Consider the following 20,559-nt stretch of genomic DNA (forward strand, 5'->3'; position numbering starts at 1 on the left):
TTTGACGCTATTGCCAGGGAAAGAAAGAGCAATGAATTTTACATAATCAAAGTGTAATCACAATTTCTGCGCACCAAGTTTTTGGTGCCGTTGCCGGGGATTGTTCGAGTTTGGACAACTGACGGTTCATCTTGTTGCTCAGATTAGGTAACTTTCTTTTTGTTTTCTTTTCAAAAAGTTTTCAAAAATTTTTCAAAAATCTTTCAAAAATTTCTCTTTTGTTTTCAAAAAAAATTTTTTAAAACAAAAATGTTTACTTTTGTTTTCAAAAAAAATTTTATTCAAAATTTTTAAAGAATAAATTCTAGTGTTTCATGAAGCATGTGAAGCCTGGCTGGCTGTAAAGCCATGTCTAAATTCTTTTAGACTGAGGCTTCCACTCATAAGTATATGAAGTTGGATGAAATATCAGTTGTTGTATACATGAGAGGTATCTATGTTTGCTGAAGCTTGGCTGGCCATTGGCCATGTCTAGTGTTTTGGACCGGAGCTTTCATTGGAAGCTTGGCTGGCTAGTGAGCCATGTCTAATTCCTGGACTGAAGCTTTAGACTAAGAATGCAAGATTCCTGGAATTCATATTAAAAATTTTGGAATCCTTATTTTTTCTTTTACAAATAATTTTCGAAAAAATCCAAAAAAATTAGAAAATCATAAAAAAAATAAAAAATATTGTGTGTTTCTTGTTTGAGTCTTGAGTCACGTTATAAGTTTGGTGTCAATTGCATGTGCATCTTGCATTTTTCGAAAAAAATCATGCATTCATAGTGTTCTTCATGATCTTCAAGTTGTTCTTGGTAAGTCTTCTTGTTTGATCTTTGCATTTGCATGTTTTGTGTCTTTTCTTGTTTTTCATATGCATTCTTGAATTCTTAGTGTCTAAGCATTAACGAATTCTAAGTTTGATGTCTTGCATGTTTTCTTTGCATTAAAATTTTTTTCAAAAATATGTTCTTGGTGTTCATCATGATCTTCATAGTGTTCTTGGTGTTCATCTTGACATTCATAGCATTCTTGCATGCATCACATGTTTTGATCTAAAAATTTCATGCATTGCATCTTTTTAGTGTTTTTCTCTCTCATCATAAAAAAATTTCAAAAATCAAAAAATTATCTTTCCCTTTTTCTCTCTCAAAATTTCGAAAATTAGATTTGACTTTTTCAAAAATTTTTAAAATCTAGTTTTTTTTATGAGTCAAATCAAATTTTCAATTTGAAAATCCTATCTTTTTCAAAATCTTTTTCAAAAAAAAAAATCAAATCTTTTTCATTTTTCTTAGTTATTTTCGAAAATTATAAAAATATTTTTCAAAAATCTTTTTCTTATTTTTATCACATAATTTTCGAAAATAACATCAACAATTAATGTTTTGATTCAAAAATTTCAAGTTTGTTACTTGCTTGTTAAGAAAGATTCAAACTTTAAGTTCTAGAATCATATCTTGTGATTTCTTGTGAATCAAGTCATTAATTGTGATTTTAAAAATCAAATCTTTTTCAAAAACTAATTTCAATCATATGTTTTCAAAAATATCTTCTTATCTTACCTTTTTCAAAAATTTGATTTCAAAATATCTTTTCTAACTTCCTAACTTCTTATCTTTTCAAATTTGTTTCAACTAACTAACTAACTTTTTGTTTGTTTCTTATCTTTTTCAAAACCACCTAACTAACTCTCTCTCTCTCTCTCTAATTTTCGAAAATATCTCTCTCTTTTTCAAAATTTCTTTTTAATTAAACTAATTATTTTATTTTTTTTATTTGAATTTTCGAAAAACTACTAACCTTTTTCAAAAACTATTTTCGAAAATCACTAACTCTTTTTTTTAGAAAAATGTTTTTCGAAAATTCTTCTCCCTCATCCCCTTCTATTTATTTATTCATCTACTAACACCTCTCTTCATCTCACATCACTGCTCCTATCCTTACCTTTGTGTTTGGATTCTTCATTCTTCTTCACCCCTATTCTTTTTCTTCTTCTACTAACAATAAGGAACCTCTTTACTGTGACATAGAGGATTCCTCTTCTTTTCTTTTTCTCTTCTCTTTCTTATGAGCAGGGACAGAGAAAAATGCATTCTTGTTGAAGCTGATCCAGAACCTGAAAGGACTCTGAAGAGAAAATTAAGAGAAGCTAAATTACAACAATCCAGAGACAACTTGATTGAAAATTTTGAACAAGTAAAGGAGATGGCAGCCGGACCCAACAACAATGCAAGGAGAATGCTTGGTGACTTTACTGCACCAAATTCCAATTTACATGGAAGAAGCATCTCCATTCCTGCCATTGGAGCAAACAACTTTGAGCTGAAACCTCAATTAGTTTCTCTGATGCAGCAGAACTGCAAGTTTCATGGACTTCCATCTGAAGATCCTTTTCAGTTCTTAACTGAATTCTTGCAGATCTGTGATACTGTTAAGACTAATGGAGTAGATCCTGAAGTCTACAGGCTCATGCTTTTTCCTTTTGCTATAAGAGACAGAGCTAGAGTGTGGTTGGACTCTCAACCCAAAGACAGCCTGAACTCTTGGGATAAGCTGGTCACGGCTTTCTTAGCCAAGTTCTTTCCTCCTCAAAAGCTGAGCAAGCTTAGAGTGGATGTTCAAACCTTCAGACAGAAAGAAGGTGAATCCCTCTATGAAGCTTGGGAAAGATACAAGCAGCTGACCAAAAAGTGTCCTTCTGACATGCTTTCAGAATGGACCATCATGGATATATTCTATAATGGTTTATCTGAGTTATCAAAGATGTCATTGGATACCTCTGCAGGTGGATCCATTCACCTAAAGAAAACCCCTACAGAAGCTCAAGAACTCATTGACATGGTTGCAAATAACCAGTTCATGTACACTTCTGAAAGGAATCCTGTGAATAATGGGACGCCTATGAAGAAGGGAGTTCTTGAAATTGATACTCTGAATGCCATATTGGCTCAGAACAAAATATTGACTCAGCAAGTCAATATGATCTCTCAGAGTCTGAATGGAGTGCAAGCTGCATCCAATAGTACTCAAGAGGCTTCTTATGAAGAAGAAGCTTATGATCCTGAGAACCTGCAATAGCAGAGGTGAATTACTTAGGTGAACCTTATGGAAACACCTATAACTCATCATGGAGAAATCATCCAAATTTCTCATGGAAGGATCAAAAGCCTCAGCAAGGCTTTAATAATGGTGGAAGAAACAGGTTTAGCAATAGCAAGCCTTTTCCATCATCCACTCAGCAACAGACAGAGAATTCTGAGCAGAATCCATCTAGCTTAGAAAACTTAGTCTCTGATCTGTCCAAGGCCACTGTAAGTTTCATGAATGAAACAAGGTCTTCCATTAGAAATTTGGAAGCACAAGTAGGCCAGCTGAGTAAAAGGATCACTGAAATCCCTCCTAGCACTCTTCCAAGCAATACAGAAGAAAATCCAAAAGGAGAGTGCAAGGCCATTAACATAACCAAAATGGCTGAACCCAATGAGGGATAGGAGGACGTAAATCCCAAGGAGGAAGACCTCCTGGGACGTCCAGTGATCAATAAGGAGCTTCCCTCTGAGGAACCAAAGGACTCTGAGGCTCATCTAGAGACCATAGAGATTCCATTGAACCTCCTTATGCCCTTCATGAGCTCTGATGAGTATTCCTCTTCTGAAGAGAATGAGGATGTTACTGAAGAGAAAACTGCCAAGTTTCTTGGTGCAATCATGAAGCTAAATGCCAAATTATTTGGCATTGATACTTGGAAAGTTGAACATCCCTTGTTCATCAATGAACTAAGTGATCTGGATCAACTGACATTGCCTCAGAAGAGACAGGATCCTGGAAAGTTCATAATACCTTGTACTATAGGCACCATGATCTTTAAGGCTCTATGTGACCTTGGTTCAGGGATAAACCTCATGCCCCTCTCTGTAATAGAGAAACTGGGAATCTATGGGGTGCAAGCTGCTAAAATCTCATTAGAGATGGCAGACAATTCAAGAAAACAGGCTTATGGACAAGTAGAGGATGTGTTAGTAAAGGTTGAAGGCCTTTACATCCCTGCTGATTTCATAGTCCTGGATACTGGAAAGGAAGAGGATGAATCCATCATCCTAAGAAGACCTTTCCTAGCCACAGCAAGAGCTGTGATTGATGTGGACAGAGGAGAATTGATCCTTCAATTAAATAAGGACAACCTTGTGTTTACAACTCAAGGATCTCTCTCTGCATCCATGGAGAGGAAGCAGAAAAAGCTTCTCTCAAAGCAGAGTCAAACAAAGCCCCCACAGTCAAACTCTAAGTTTGGTGTTGGGAGGCCACAACCAAACTCTAAGTTTGGTGTTGAACTCCCATATCCAAACTCTAAGTTTAGTGTTGGAGAGTCTCAACAATGCTCTGAACATCTATGAGGCTCCATGAGAGCCCACTGTCAAGCTACTGACATTAAAGAAGCGCTTGTTGGGAGGCAACCCAATTTTTATTTATCTAACTATATTTTTCTTAGTTATATGTCTTTATAGGTTCATGATCATGTGGAGTCACAAAATAAATATAAAAATTGAAAACGAAATCAAAAACAGCAGAAGAAAAATCACACCCTGGAGGAGCATCTGCCTGGCGTTCAACGCCAGAACAGAGCATGGTTTTGGCGCTGAACGCCCAAAATGGGCAGCATCTGGGCACTGAATGCCCAAAACAAGCATGGTTCTGGCGTTCAACGCCAGAAATGGCAACAAATGGGCGTTGAACGCCCAAAATGGGCACCAACCTGGCGCTGAACGCCCAGAGTTGTGTGCAAGGGCAATTTGCATGCCTAAATTGGTGCAGGAATGTAAATGCCTTGACACCTCAAGATCTGTGGACCCCACAGGATCCACACCAACCTCCACTCACTTCTTCTCATCCATCACACTCTCTTTCACACAATCCCATAAACACTCTTCCCCAAAAACCCTTCACCAATCACCTCAATCTCTCTTCCCCATCACCTCTTCACCACTCACATCCATCCACTCTTCCCCATAAACCTACCTCATAAACTCCACATACCTTCAAAATTCAAAACCAATTTCTCACCCAAACCCACCCTAAATGGTCGAACCTTAACCCCCCTCCCTCCCCTATATATAGCCCTCCATTCTTCCTCATTTTCACACAACACAACCCTCTCCTCTCTACTTGGCCGAAACACACTTCACCCCTCTTCTCCATATTTTCTTCTTCTTCTTCCTCTATTCTTTCTTTTATTGCTCGAGGGCGAGCAATATTCTAAGTTTGGTGTGGTAAAAGCATAAGCTTTTTGTTTTTCCATTACCATTGATGGCACCTAAGACCGGAGAATCCTCTAGAAAGGGGAAAGGGAAGACAAAAGCTTCCACCTCCGAGTCATGGGAGATGGAAATGTTCATCTCCAAAGCCCATCAAGACCACTTCTATGATGTTGTGGCCAAGAAGAAGGTGATCCCCGAGGTCCCTTTCAAACTCAAAAGAAATGAGTATCCGGAGATCCGACATGAAATTCAAAGAAGAGGTTGGAAAGTTCTAACAAATCCCATCCAACAAGTCGGCATCCTAATGGTTCAAGAGTTCTATGCCAATGCATGGATCACCAAGAACCATGATCAAAGTAAGAACCCGGATCCAAAGAACTACGTTACAATGGTTCGGGGGAAATACTTAGATTTTAGTCCGGAGAATGTGAGGTTGGCGTTTAACTTGCCCATGATGCAAGGAGATGAACGCCCCTACACTAGAAGGGTCAACTTTAATCAAAGGTTGGACCAAGTCCTTATGGACATATGTGTGGAAGGAGCTCAATGGAAGATTGACTCCAAAGGCAAGCCGGTTCAACTAAGAAGATTGGACCTCAAGCCTGTAGCTAGAGGATGGTTGGAGTTCATTCAATGCTCAATCATTCCCACTAGCAACCGATCTGAACTTACTGTGGATCGAGCCATCATGATCCATAGCATTATGATTGGAGAGGAAATAGAAGTTCATGAAGTCATCTCTAATGAACTCTACAAAATAGCCAAAAAGTCATCCCCCATGGCAAGGCTAGCTTTTCCTCATCTTATTTGCCATCTATGTTACTCAGTTGGAGCTTTCATAGAAGGAGACATTCCTATTAAGGAAGAGAAGCCCATCACTAAGAAAAAGATGGAGCAAGCAAGAGAGCCCATTCATGGAGCTCAAGAGGCGCAAGAAGCTCATCACTATGAGATCCCGGAGATGCCTCAAATGCATTTTCCTCCACAAAACTATTGGGAGCAAATCAACACCTCCCTAGGAGAATTAAGTGCCAACATGGGACAATTAGGGGTGGAACATCAAGAGCACTCCATCATGCTCCATGAAATAAGAGAAGATCAAAAAGCAATGAGGGAGGAGCAACAAAGACAAGGAAGAGACATAGAAGAGCTCAAAGACATCATTGGTTCCTCAAGGAGGAAACGCCACCATCACTAAGGTGGACTCATTCCTTGTTCTTACTTTCTCTGTTTTTCGTTTTCTATGTTATGTGCTTATCTATGTTTGTGTCTTCATTACATGATCATTAGTATTTAGTAACTATGTCTTAAAGTTATGAATGTCCTATGAATCCATCACCTCTCTTAAATGAAAAATGTTTTAATTCAAAAGAACAAGAAGTACATGAGTTTCGAATTTATCCTTGAACTTAGCTTAATTATATTGATGTGGTGACAATGCTTCTTATTTTCTGAATGTATGCTTAAACAGTGCATATGTCTTTTGAAGTTGTTGTTTAAGAATGTTAAATATGTTGGCTCTTGAAAGAATGATGACTAGGAGACATGTTATTTGATAATCTGAAAAATCATAAAAATGATTCTTGAAGCAAGAAAAAGCAGCAAAGAACAAAGCTTGCAGAAAAAAAATAATAATATAGGCAAAAAAAAATAGAAAGAAAAAGCAAGCAGAAAAAGCCAAAAGCTCTTAAAACCAAGAGGCAAGAGCAAAAAGCTAATAACCCTTAAAACCAAAAGGCAAGGGCAAATAAAAAGGATCCCAAGGCTTTGAGCATCAGTGGATAGGAGGGCCTAAAGGAATAAAATCCTGGTCTAAGCGGCTAAACCAAGCTGTCCCTAACCATGTGCTTGTGGCGTGTAGGTGTCAAGTGAAAACTTGAGACTGAGCGGTTAAAGTCAAGGTCCAAAGCAAAAAAGAGTCTGCTTAAGAACCCTGGACACCTCTAATTGGGGACTTTAGCAAAGCTGAGTCACAATCTGAAAAGGTTCACCCAATTATGTGTCTGTGGCATTTATGTATCAGGTGGTAATACTGGAAAACAAAGTGCTTAGGGCCACGGCCAAGACTCATAAAACAGCTGTGTTCAAGAATCATCATACTGAACTAGGAGAGTCAATAACACTATCTAAACTCTGAGTTCCTATAGATGCCAATCATTCTGAACTTCAATGGATAAAGTGAGATGCCAAAACTATTCAAGAGGCAAAAAGCTATAAGTCCCGCTCATATGATTGAAGCTCTGTTTCATTGATAGTTTGGAATTTATAGTATATTCTCTTCTTTTTATCCTCTTTGATTTTCAGTTGCTTGGGGACAAGCAACGATTTAAGTTTGGTGTTGTGATGAGCGGATAATTTATACGCTTTTTGACATTGTTTTTAGTATGTTTTTAGTAGGATCTAGTTACTTTTAGGGATGTTTTCATTAGTTTTTATGTTAAATTAATATTTCTGGACTTTACTATGAGTTTGTGTATTTTTCTGTGATTTCAGGTATTTTCTGGCTGAAATTAAGGGACTTGAGCAAAAATCAGATTCAGAGGTTGAAGAAGGACTGCTGATGCTGTTGGATTCTGACCTCCCTGCACTAAAAGTGGATTTTATGGAGCTACAGAACTCGAAATGGTGCGCTTCCAATTGCGTTGGAAAGTAGACATCCAGGGCTTTCCAGAAATATATAATAGTTCATACTTTGGCCAAGAATAGATGACGCAAACTGGCGTTCAACGCCAGCTCTCTGCCCAATTCTGGCGTCCAGCGCCAGAAAAGGATCCAAAACCAGAGTTGAACGCCCAAACTGGCACCAAAACTGGCGTTCAACTCCAGGAATGACCTCTACACGTGTAACACTCAAGCTCAGCCCAAGCACACACCAAGTGGGACCCGGAAGTGGATTTATGCATCAATTACTTACTTCTGTAAACCCTAGTAGCTAGTTTATTATAAATAGAACTTGTTATCATTGTATTCACAGTCTTGGTTACTCCGGTTCCCCTTTGGGGCCGAGACCAATGAACTCCATTATCACTTATATATTTTCAACAGTAGAGTTTCTACACTCCATAGATTAAGGTGTGGAGCTCTGCTGTTCCTCAAAGATTAATGCATAGTACTACTGTTTTCTATTCAATTCATCTTATTTCGCTTCTAAGATATTCATTCGCACTTCAACCTGAATATGATGAACGTGACAATCATCATCATTCCCTATGAACGCGTGCCTGACAACCACTTCCGTTCTACATTAGATTGAATGAGTATCTCTTAGATCTCTTAATCGGAATCTTCGTGGTGTAAGCTAGAATGATGGCGGCATTCAAGAGAATCCGGAAGGTCTAAACCTTGTCTGTGGTATTCCGAGTAGGATTCAATGATTGAATGACTGTGACGAGCTTCAAACTCGTGATTGCCGGGCGTAGTGACAGACGCAAAAGGATAGTAAATCCTATTCCAGCAGGATCGAGAACCGACAGATGAATAGCCGTGCCGTGACAGGGTGCGTTGATCATTTTCACTGAGAGGATAAGATGAAACCATTGACAAGGGTGATGCCTCCAGACGATTAGCTGTGCCGTGACAGGGCATTTGGATCATTTTCCCGAGAGAAGACCGAAAGTAGCCATTGACAATGGTGATGTATCACATAAAGCCAGCCATGGAAAGGAGTAAGACTGATTGGATGAAGATAGCAGGAAAGCAGAGGTTCAGAGGAACGAAAGCATCTCTATTCGCTTATCTGAAATTCTCACCAGTGATTTACATAAGTATTTCTATCCCTATTTTATTAATTAATTTTGAAAATCCCATTACTATTTTATATCCGCCTGACTGAGATTTACAAGGTGACCATAGCTTGCTTCATACCAACAATCTCCGTGGGATTCGACCCTTACTCACGTAAGGTATTACTTGGACGATCCAGTGCACTTGCTGGTTAGTTGTGCGAAGTTGTGAACCATGGTATTGGCATCATGTTTTTGACGCCATTGCCAGGGAAAGAAAGAGCAATGAATTTTACATAATCAAAGTGTAATCACAATTTCTGCGCACCATGCAGCCTAATGATAGGCCTCCAATCGGCCTCTATGTAAATGAAGAGGATTCAGATGATGATGAACTCATTTATGAGTATGAATCAGAGGATCTTCACACACCAGTGTCGTCAGAGGATGAGGGAAACAAACATGACTTTCTAGTGTTCAATGATGATTATGGGTTTGGAGAGGGTAGATTTGAGATTGGAACCAAGTTTGCAACCATTGATGGGTTCAAAGAAGTGGTTAGAGATATGTTCATATCTGAAGGCAGGGAACTTCTCTGGAAAAAATGATAAGGAAAGGGTGAGAGTTGAATGCAGGGGTGAAGACTGCCCATGACTGGCATATTTATCATACAACAAGACTCTCTTATGCTTCCAGGTAAAGACTTACAAGCCAGAGCATACCTATGCAAGAGACTTGGGTAGTAATGCTGCTGATCAACACTGGATCAGTAAGAAAGTGGAGAAGAGAATGGCAAGCCAACCTCATATGACAACTAATGAGGCAGTTGACTTTCTTAGAGAAGAGTTTAACCTGGTGGTGCATCCGAAGATGGTTTACAGGGCAGTGAAAGAGGCCAAAGAGAGAATAATGGGAAATGGAAAAGAACAGTATGGGAAGCTCAGGGACTATGGCATGGAGATAATTAAGAGTAATCCGAGTTTGACTGCAAGAGTTTATGTGAAGCCTATTCCACAATCCTTCTCTGTGTTTGACAAAATATATATCTGCTTCGAAGGCTGTAAGCATGGCTTTAAGAGTAGGTGTAGGCCTTTTATCCATCTAGATGGAGCTTTTCTGAAGACATACCACAGAGGCCAACTACTTTCAGCAGTTGCACAGGATGCGAACAACCAATTCTATGTAGTGGCATATGGTATTGCAAGATCGGAGACTAAGGAATCCTGGAAATGGTTCCTCACATTGCTTCAGGAGGATTTGGGTGATGCCAGTCAATATAGTTGGAACTTTATGTCTGACCAGCAAAAGGTTAGACTTTTACATCGTTTATTTGGATAGATTAGGCTAGTAATAAGTGATTAGCATCTTTGCATGACTCTGTTTAAACCCTTTTAAACCTTTAGACTTATACCCTATGACAAGGTTTATTTGCATCATTATACTCTATGTAGGGCCTACTACTAACATTAAAGGAGGTAATGCTGAGAGCACATCATCGAAACTGTGTAATACACATGTGGAAGAACTTCATTAACCGGTTCAAAGACATGCATATTAGAGACATAATGTGGGAGTGTGCTAATTGCACAACTGAACCAGAGTTCAAAGAGACCATGGAGAAGCTTAAGGGGGTTAACAAGGTAGCATGGGAATACTTGATGAAATTCGAACCCGCAACTTGGGTTAAAGCTTTTTTCAGCCACGGACCTAAGATGGATAACCTCACTAACAACATGTGCGAAGTTTTTAATGCGAAGGTGGTGAAGTACAGAGTTAAGCCAGTTTTGACCATGTGTGAAGAAATTAGGTGCTACTTAATGAGGATAATGACCAAGCACATTAGGCTGTTAGAGCACCATAGTGGAAAGCTTGCACCAGTCCAGGAAAAACGGTTACAGAGGCTGATAAAACCCAGTAATAGATGGATTGCTGAGTGAGTGGGAGACAATGAAAGAAAAAGATTTGAAGTTACCAGGAAAAAAGACTAAAGTGGATGTGGACCTCATCAAATACACCTGTTCATACAACATATGGCAACTGACTGGTAAGCTTTTATTTTTTTCTTAACACATGCAATTTGTAAGATTTTGTTTTCATCTATCCTGAAGTAATGATTGGTTACCTATGAATTGATTTCGTATCAGGCATGTCATGTATACATGCTATTGCTACAATCAGAAAGAGACATGATTAGCCACAGGATTATGTTCATCCCTGGCTGTGTATGGATTCCATTCATAGGACATATGCACATTGCATAAAACCAGTTCCTAGTGAGGAGTTCTGGACTGTCACTAACCAATTTAGGCCTGCTCCACCACCCATCAAGCGACCTATTGGGAGGCCAAAGGTCCACAGCCGCAACAAGGACCCAGCTGAGGCTCATATTCAGGGAGACAAGTTGAAGAGAAGCTTTCAAGTTACTTGTAGCAAGTGCAACGAGGAAGGACATAATTATAAGACTTGCAAAGGAGCACCAAGCAACCCTAACTGGAAACCAAAAACTAAAAAAACCTAAGAAGTGTGCTAATGCATCACAAGCCTTGGTACTGCTTCCACTTTCACAATCAGCACCTCAACCAGATGTAAGCAAGTCCCCTGTATGCATTAGGATACTTTTGTCCATTTTAAAATTTGTTAGTGGTTATGATGTTATTTTTTATTTTTCTTAGGGATTAATTTTTCCATTTGGTTTATATTGCTGATTTTTTTAATATATAGGATCTAAACCAATCTCAAGGTGAAAACTATGCTGAAACTAGTGCTGTGCAAGAACAATCTGCTGTAAGACCACCATTAAGCGTACACATTTAAATGCCAATCAATTTTTTCTTGCCTGACTACTATGAATAGCTGGTATTTTGGTTACTTTTGCAGAATAATGTCACCCTTCAGAATACTGGTGGACTACCATCCAGCACAACCATGTAGCCAGCATCATCAGGGCTTACACCATTAGCTGCACCAATGTTCCATCAAGTACCTGCAGCAACACTACCTGCTCCTCCAGTCCAAACTCTATTCAGGCCTCCAGCCCAGTTGCCAAGAATGGACCAACCCAGAACCCGAGCTGCTGCCTCTAAATTCAGAGCCAAACAAACAATTGTCAGGCTCCCAACAAGTTCAAATCCAACACCTGCTGGAACACCAAATCCACCACAAACTCAAAGCACAACCACCAGTGGTGTACCATCTAAAGAGACATTGAAAGCAGCTAGCAGTGGCACTACAAGGATTTCTAGGTTCATCCCTACTCCTGGATCCAAGCATTAGAAGAACTGAAGACAACTCCATAAATTTTGTTTTTTGTCTTAGTTTTACCATCAATTGAACAATGCTTTCTAGCTTTGGCAGTCTGGCAAACTTGTTTACAAGCCAAGTAGACGTTTTGTTATTTTGTGGCAAACATATGCTGTTATTTTGTTATTTTGTGGAAAACTTATGCTGTTATCTTAGACACATTAACGTGTAATGTTTGATTATAATCTATGCAAAATTAAAACCTTATATAACACTTGACTTGACTTGCAATATTATTTAGTTGTTCTGATCTCAAAGAAATCAAATTACACAGCCAGTAGTGGCAGTTGTCATTACAACATCACAGGTACATCAATCATCTTCAGGCCTTTAACAAATATACAGCAAGAATAACAACAATTACACTAATCACAGTAACATGCCACAAATTCATGAATTTTCCTTTTCCATGGCTAACAACTTTCTCTCCAAATCCTCCAGTTTTTTTTCCACCTCTTGCCTTCGAAACACTTATTCTTCAACTTCTATTCCCTCAGCATCATCCACAGCACCAAATGCTTCACACTCCATGGCTCTGATTTTTTTCAGGTGTTCATCAAGCCAGACAAAGAACCGGCAGTGACGTTCTTTAGCCTGGAACAAATTTCCAGAAATTCAACCAATTAGACACATTACAGTCTCATCCAATCATTGCCAAATTAGTAAATTACCTTAAAGAATGACACCCAAGAAACATTCTGTTAGGGTTCGTTGCTATTCTTAACTTCTACAGAATGGCATATACGCCGCATAAGCATTTTGGCGCAACCCCATCACGCTCGTATCCTCCTGGCATGACGAATGAAGATCTCCCGCCAGGTCTTGTGCATAAAAAACTCCCTTCACTCATCATCGACGATCGCTCCATCAATGGCTATTGCTTCGTCGATCCATTTCGATGAAATAGGGCTCATTCTAGCATATGGCGTCATTTTGGCCAATAAGGACCAAATTGTCCTCCAACAATTTGTTCCCCATCCACTTCAGCAACCGTAATGGACATATCACTTTCCACCCCTCCAGGTCAGCAATCTCCGTTACCGTTTCCAGCACCAATTCGACGGAAGGACGTAATTGTCACACGTTTTACATGGTGAGGGATCGAAATGTATTTTCCAATCTTGAGGGACGAAAATGTCCGCGTTTAAAAAGGTCAGGGACCTATTTGTCTTTTACTCTTTAAATAATTACTCTAAGATGGAAACTCAGATGCAATCAACTTCACGTGAAGTTGATAACTAAGAGCTGTTAGATAAAAATTTAGTCAAATCAGTCAAATCATTTAACGGCTCTCAGCTATCAACTTCACGTGAAGTTGACTGCACCTGAGTTTTCACCTTACTCTAATTCAAGAATTAGAGATAATAAAAATTATTTTTTTAATTTATAAAATAAAGTTCAAAATTTAATTATTTAAATTGAAGCATATAAAATTCTTATTATTATTATTCAATTACTAAAGCTTTAAATCATAAATAAAAAATAACCTAATTTATATATAAAAATTTCTTAAAATATAATCTTAAATAATATAATAAATCATAAATAATTTATTATTTATTTTTTAAAATTTTGGAGTCTTACAAATATCATGATTATGTTGGTGAAACATTAATCATAAATAAATGTATATTCTCTCATTTATATTTTTTCTGTTATTGGATAAAAATTATACATAAATAATTATAAATAATTTTTATATACAAACTATACATAAATATAATAAAATAAATTAAGTACAAGATTTGTGTGTAACACGAACGGTATATTAGGAATCTAATAATATAACTAAATGTCAGGTAGTTAGTATTCGTAGATTGTATGATTACAATATAAATCATTTTTATTAAATTTTTTTAATCATTTAACAGTAAGAAAGTGTAACAATATTTATTTAAATATACAAATATAATAATTTTTATATTTAAGTAGAATCTACTAATCTATTCTATTATATAAAAATCGAATTTTTGCACTTAATGATAAAGCTAACGTGGCATGCTTCTGATAGTGTTTCTTAATTTATTTCTTTTAACTCATTAATTAAATATAATTCATTACGATGGCTTAATTATATTAACTAATTGATTTGATTAGATATTTAAGTATCACACAATTTAATATTATGTATATCATTTAATTGAATATAATTGTTAGAGATAATTAGGATCAATTAGATCAATTAGCATTATTCAACATATCTGAATATTTATTATAGGATATTACGTCTTTATTATTTCGATTCTCTTATCACCTATAAATACCCTTCTATATTGTATTATTCTACACAACTCGAATACTCACAAACATTCTTCGTATTGCTCCCTCTCCACTTTCTAACATGGTATCAGAGCCATAGTATCCTCCTTGGAGAGGATAAGTTGATTTTCTTCTGGCGAGATTCGAACTCCAAATACTTGCTTAAGCAGACAAATGAGATAACCATTCAACCAATCCAAATTGATTAACTAATGTATGTTCCCGTACCCTGTACGGGATAATACATAAAACTATATAAAAAAATATTAAAAAATTAAATAAAATATATGTAGTAATTATTATTATAAATATTTTACAAAGTTATAATTAAAATCAAACTCTCAAGATTTTTAATATTAAAATATTAAAAATAATTAGTATTTATCTTAATCAATTTGAATTTGTTGAGTGATCGTCTCATTCGTCCGCTTAAACAACTATTAGGAGTTAGAATCTCGCCTTCTGTGTGTAGCAATCCATTGGCTAGTGGTAAACCCTTAATAAATAGAGTATCAATACGTGGTTATACTTGGCAGGAGTACCCGAATACGCGGGTACCCGACCCGTCCATACCTAGTTGGAGAGGGTAATAACTTGACTCGAATTGGGACTGATTTTGCCCAGGATAGGACATGGTCGGGTTTAGGGAGTACTTGCCCCGAATATATACATATAAATATTTTTTAGGAATTAAGATTTGCCTCACATCACAGATTCAGTGATTCATAACTTCAGTCCATACTCTATAGCCCTGCAAGAAAAATCCAGTCATCCTCACCCAAAGTTTTCTTCTTCTCAGTTTCTTCACAAAAATTCTCATAACTCATCACTTAGTCGCCATCACTATGATCCTGGGTGTTGCCTTTACAGTTTTATCTGAGTCTGTCACTGAATAAAATAGAACTTTTATTCAAGTTGGACCAATTAAAAATAGGCATGCATGATCTCATTTTTCATGTAATTTCTGAATTTTCTTATCCAAATTTAATCTATGTGGTTGAGTATTTTAGTATGGCGATCATCGTGATTTCATTACAACACTAATGTGATAAAAGTTGCGGTAATTTCATAACTTATATATGAGACAGACCAGATTATTAAAGTAATCAGGGAAATAACATTTAGATGTGCGCATAAAATTTATAAGATGTGATTATCTCATAAAATATATATGTATAAATAAAAAATTGTTAGAAAATTATTATTTCTTAATATATTTATGGGCAATACATATATTAATTATAATCACAAATTAAGTAATTTTATATTAAATGACCTATATAACGGTGATCTCATTTATTGTCATAAATATTGAATTAAATAAGTCATTATTACTTTTGATTTGGATAAATGAGATTAAAACCATAGACACTATTTTATTTGAGTTTTAGGGTTTAATGAGTGTCACACTCAAATATAAATAATGACTTCAGAATTTTGGTCTCAAACACATCAAACTCGCCTCCATCGCTCTTTTCCCATAGTGGAGTTGTGATTCAGCCCTATCAGTGATACAGAAGGTTTTAGTTGACGAAGATCAAAGAACCATAAGAGCCAAACTCTCTTATCTCAATCATACTCTCGAATGAAGGGACGCTTTCGTGCTCTCAATTATATTTCTTAATGATTTAACATGGATGATCTTGAGGTTGAGAAATCCTCAAATTTTCAGATAAAATAGAATTTTTATTCAATCAAATAATGATAAATAAATTTATTGAATTAAATTATATTAATGTGATCATTGGATGATAAAGAATGCTAGAAAAATAAATAAATAATATTTTAAGAGTATAGAAATATTAAATTATCATTTCAATTTACTTTTCTAATCAACGACAATAAATATCTTGAATTAATTAAAATTTTACAAAAAATTATATACCTAAAATTATTTATTATAAAGGAATGATGTTGTTTTGGTAATGTTACAAAAAATATTAATTAATCTAATAGCTTTTGTAACAACATAAGTGTATAAGTTTGAAAACATGAAAATCATGCCATAAAATATTATTGTTTTGACTTTAAGAATGAATATGATACCAACAAATAAAATTGTTTCATGTAAATTTCAATAAAAAAAAATGCTATTTGTACACCAAAATCAACTACTAAAATCATCCACCAATGTATTTGTGTATAAATATATATATGTGGTTTAATTTATTTTCAATGTGTATTTGTATTCTAACATGTATTTTATACTGTTGGCTGACATTGATAGCTGATTTTGGTGTACATGTAGCATGTTAGAAAGGGGAGAGGCAGCAACATCATTCTTCAGCATTATTATTATTAATACGAATTTTATTATTTCTTTTCTAACATTATTTAATATGACCTTTATTTCTTTTTTTATTATTAATACTTTTATTATTTTCTTCTCTAATTATAAATCTCCTTATAATAATTCTTTGATAGAATATTTTTTTCGTCTAATAGATTTTTCCTTATTTTTTGTCAAAAATAATTTATGTTAGAAAAAAAAGAAGATACAAATTAAATTTTAAAATTCAAATTTAAATAAGATGTGCAAAGGGTAACTATTGAATTCATTTGGTAGATTTAAACTCTTTATATTATCGTCATTGAAAATTTCAAATACTATTATAAAATTCTAGATATTTTTTATCTTATGGTTCTTAAATTATACATTATACCCTATATTTGAAGAGTTTAATCTTTTTTGAAATAAGTGTGACATTATATATTTTTTTGGATATAAAGGAATAATGAAGTTGAAGTGAGTAACAAAATTGATTATATAATAAGATACAAATATTTAGAATTTCTAGCACAATTGGCAAATTTTTAGTTTCAAAATACATTTTTACTCTATTTTTTTTATCTTTTATTTATTTTTTTATAATTTTTTCTTGATTTTCTTAATTAATTATGATTGTAATAATTCATCACAAATTTGTATTTTGTAAAGAAAATTTATCAATCATAAAATACAGAAGACTTAATAAAAAATTTAAAAAATATTGATTAATCACAAAATAAAAAAGTATGAATTGTGTTTTAATTAAGTTGTAAAATACAAATTAAGACTATTTAAAATGAGTTTTTTTACCATTAATATTAACTTAAATTATAATAAGGTAAAAAGTAAAATTGTATATAATAATTTAATTTAATTATTTATACCACCAAAATTATTTTTTATTATATTCCATTCATTTTTATCCATTAGTAATCTTTAATTGTCTATTTAAAATAAAAATTTAAATAGATTGAATTGATTTTTTTTAAATTAGTAATATAATTATTGTGACATTTGTTTTGCTCAATAATATTTTTTAATTTATTTAATCTAATTAATCATCTCTTTCTTATTTTATGCTAATTTAACTAATTAAAGTTGATAAATTTCAGTTATTTTAATTCTTGCAATTTTTTATTCTAATAATGTATTCAATTAATGTATTAATATAATTTTAATATTTATATGTCATTAATAATAATAATCTCATTTGAAAGTGACGTTTTATCCCTATATATATATATATATGTCATTAATAATAATAATCTCATTTTAAAGTGACGTTTTATCCCTATATATATAATCGTAGAAAATTTACTATTTCTTTATATAATTAGATTAGAGATATTTATACAATTTATTTGATTACTTAATTAAAATTAATTATATTAAAAGATTAGATTAAGATTATGGTAGACTAATTATATTGTTATTAATTAATTATATTAAAAGATTAAGATTATGATAGATTATTATTATTTTATTACTTTTTATTTTGATATTAATTCAAATATTTAGTTTTTTTATTATTATTTTTATTCTCTTATTATATGTGTTTATTCTCATAAATCTTGCTAAATTAAACAAGGTACTGTATGTCTTCTTTTTATTCTTCTTTTATATACAAATAAAATTTATTAAATTATTTCTCTTCCGTCTAATAATTTTATTTCTTTTCTATTTATTTTTTTTCCTTAAATATTTTATTAGTTCTTATTTTTTTTAAATTTTTCTTTAATTTATATATTTATTCTTATTACACCTAACATTTTTTATTTATGTGTAATATATATTCTTATATATGTTATAGAAATATGATTTTATTACATTAATTTGTCAAATTTTTTTGAAAAATCTAAAGTTAAAGCACAAAAATATATTTATAGATATTTTACTTTTTCAATGAAAAATATAATATTTTTTGTCATATTTGTTGAAATCCTAAGTTAAATATGAATATTGATTTTTTAAATAGAATAAATATATTTTAAATTTTTTGTATCTAAAAACAATTCTATCAATATTAGAATTATTTAAATAGATAAGTAATAGTGAATATAGAATTATTTAGGATGGATAGAACTAAGTATATCTTTTATTGAAAATATGAATTAAAAAATATTATATTCAATTCTCAATAGTCAACCTCTTATTGAACCATTGTATGTTCAAAATATTTTTGAAGAAATGAAATAATTTTAGGTATATAATTTTTTGTAAAAATTTAATTAATTCAAGATATTTATTTTGAAGAAATGAAATAATTTTAGGTATATAATTTTTTGTAAAAATTTAATTAATTCAAGATATTCATTGTTGTTGATTAAAAAAGTAAATTGAAATGACAATTTAATATTTTTATACTCTTAAAATATTATTTATTTTTTTAGCATTCTTTATTATCCAATGATCATATTAATATAATTTAATTCAATAAAATTATTTATCATCATTTAATTGAAAAAAAATTATATTTTATCTGAAAATTTTAGAATTTCTCAACCTCAATATTATCCATGTTAAATCATTAAAAAATATAACTGAGAACGCGGAAGCGTCCCTTCGTTCGAGAGTATGATTGAGATCAGAGAGCTTGGCTTTTGTGGTTCTTTGATTTTTGTCTACCAAAACTTTTTGTATCCTTAATAGGGTTGAATCACAACTCCACTGTGGGAAAAAAAGTTACGGAGACGAGTTTGATGTATTGGAGACTAAAATCCTGAAGTCATTATTTATATTTGAGTGTGACACTCATTAAACCCTAAAACTCAAATAAAATAGTATCTATGGTTTTAATCTCATTTATCCAAATCAAAAGTAATAATGACTTATTTAATTCAACATATGACAATAAATGAGATCACCGTTATATAAGTCATTTAATGTGAAATTACTTAATTTGCGATTATAATTAATATATGCATTGCCCATAACTATATTAAGAAATAATAATTTCCTAACAATCTTCCGCTTGAGCTATACATATATATTTTCCTGAGATAATCACATCTTATAAATTTTATGTGCACATCTGACTGTTATTTCCCTGATTACTTTAATAATTTGGTCTGTCTCATATATTAGTTATGAAATTACCATAACTTTTATCACATTAGTGTCGCAATGAAACCACGATGATCGCCATACTAAAATACTCAACCACATAGATCAAATTTGGATTAGAAAATTCAGAAATTACATGCACAAATGATATCATGCATGCCTATTTTCAACTGGTCCAAACTTGAATAAAAAATTTATTTTATTCGGTAATAGACTCAGATAAAACTACAACGGCAACGCTCGGGCTCATAACAACGGTGACTAAGTGATGAGTCTGTGGAAGAAGAAGAGAAGAACTTGAAGAACTTAACAAACTTACAATGAGAGAGAGAGAGAGAGAAAAAGAGGAGGGAGAAATTTACCTAGAGAAAAGGGACTTGGCAGGAGAAAGGTGACGACGGACTCAACAACGATGGTAACGGGATAAGCAACGATGGCAACATGAGCTGCGAAGGAAGATGGGAGCTGTGACAGGGTAGGTGGTGTTGGGCTCAGCAACAACGATAACGGGAGCTATGAGGTTTTTTTGTGAAGAAGCCGAGAAGAAGAACACTCTGGGTGAGGATGACTGGATTTCTCTTGCATGGCTGTAGAGTATGGACTTGAAGGATTACCATGTGTTCATAACACGCAGCGGAAGAAAATAAAGTAATCCTAAAGATCTATTTTGTGCTTAAACTTTATTCCAATAATATATAGATAGTAGA

General features: G+C 33.8%; 1 non-coding gene across 1 annotated transcript; it reads right to left on the reverse strand.

Annotated features, from left to right (window-relative positions):
* Nucleotides 1-2,585: 2,585 nt before the first annotated feature.
* LOC112731523 (small nucleolar RNA R71) lies at nucleotides 2,586-2,693 on the reverse strand. Its single transcript, XR_003167297.1, has one exon. It is a non-coding gene; the product is annotated as a small nucleolar RNA R71 (small nucleolar RNA).
* Between the last annotated feature and the right edge of the window lie 17,866 nt (nucleotides 2,694-20,559).

The sequence above is a fragment of the Arachis hypogaea genome, chromosome 12 (genome assembly GCF_003086295.3).
Source record: "Arachis hypogaea cultivar Tifrunner chromosome 12, arahy.Tifrunner.gnm2.J5K5, whole genome shotgun sequence".
Taxonomy (NCBI): Eukaryota; Viridiplantae; Streptophyta; class Magnoliopsida; order Fabales; family Fabaceae; genus Arachis; species Arachis hypogaea.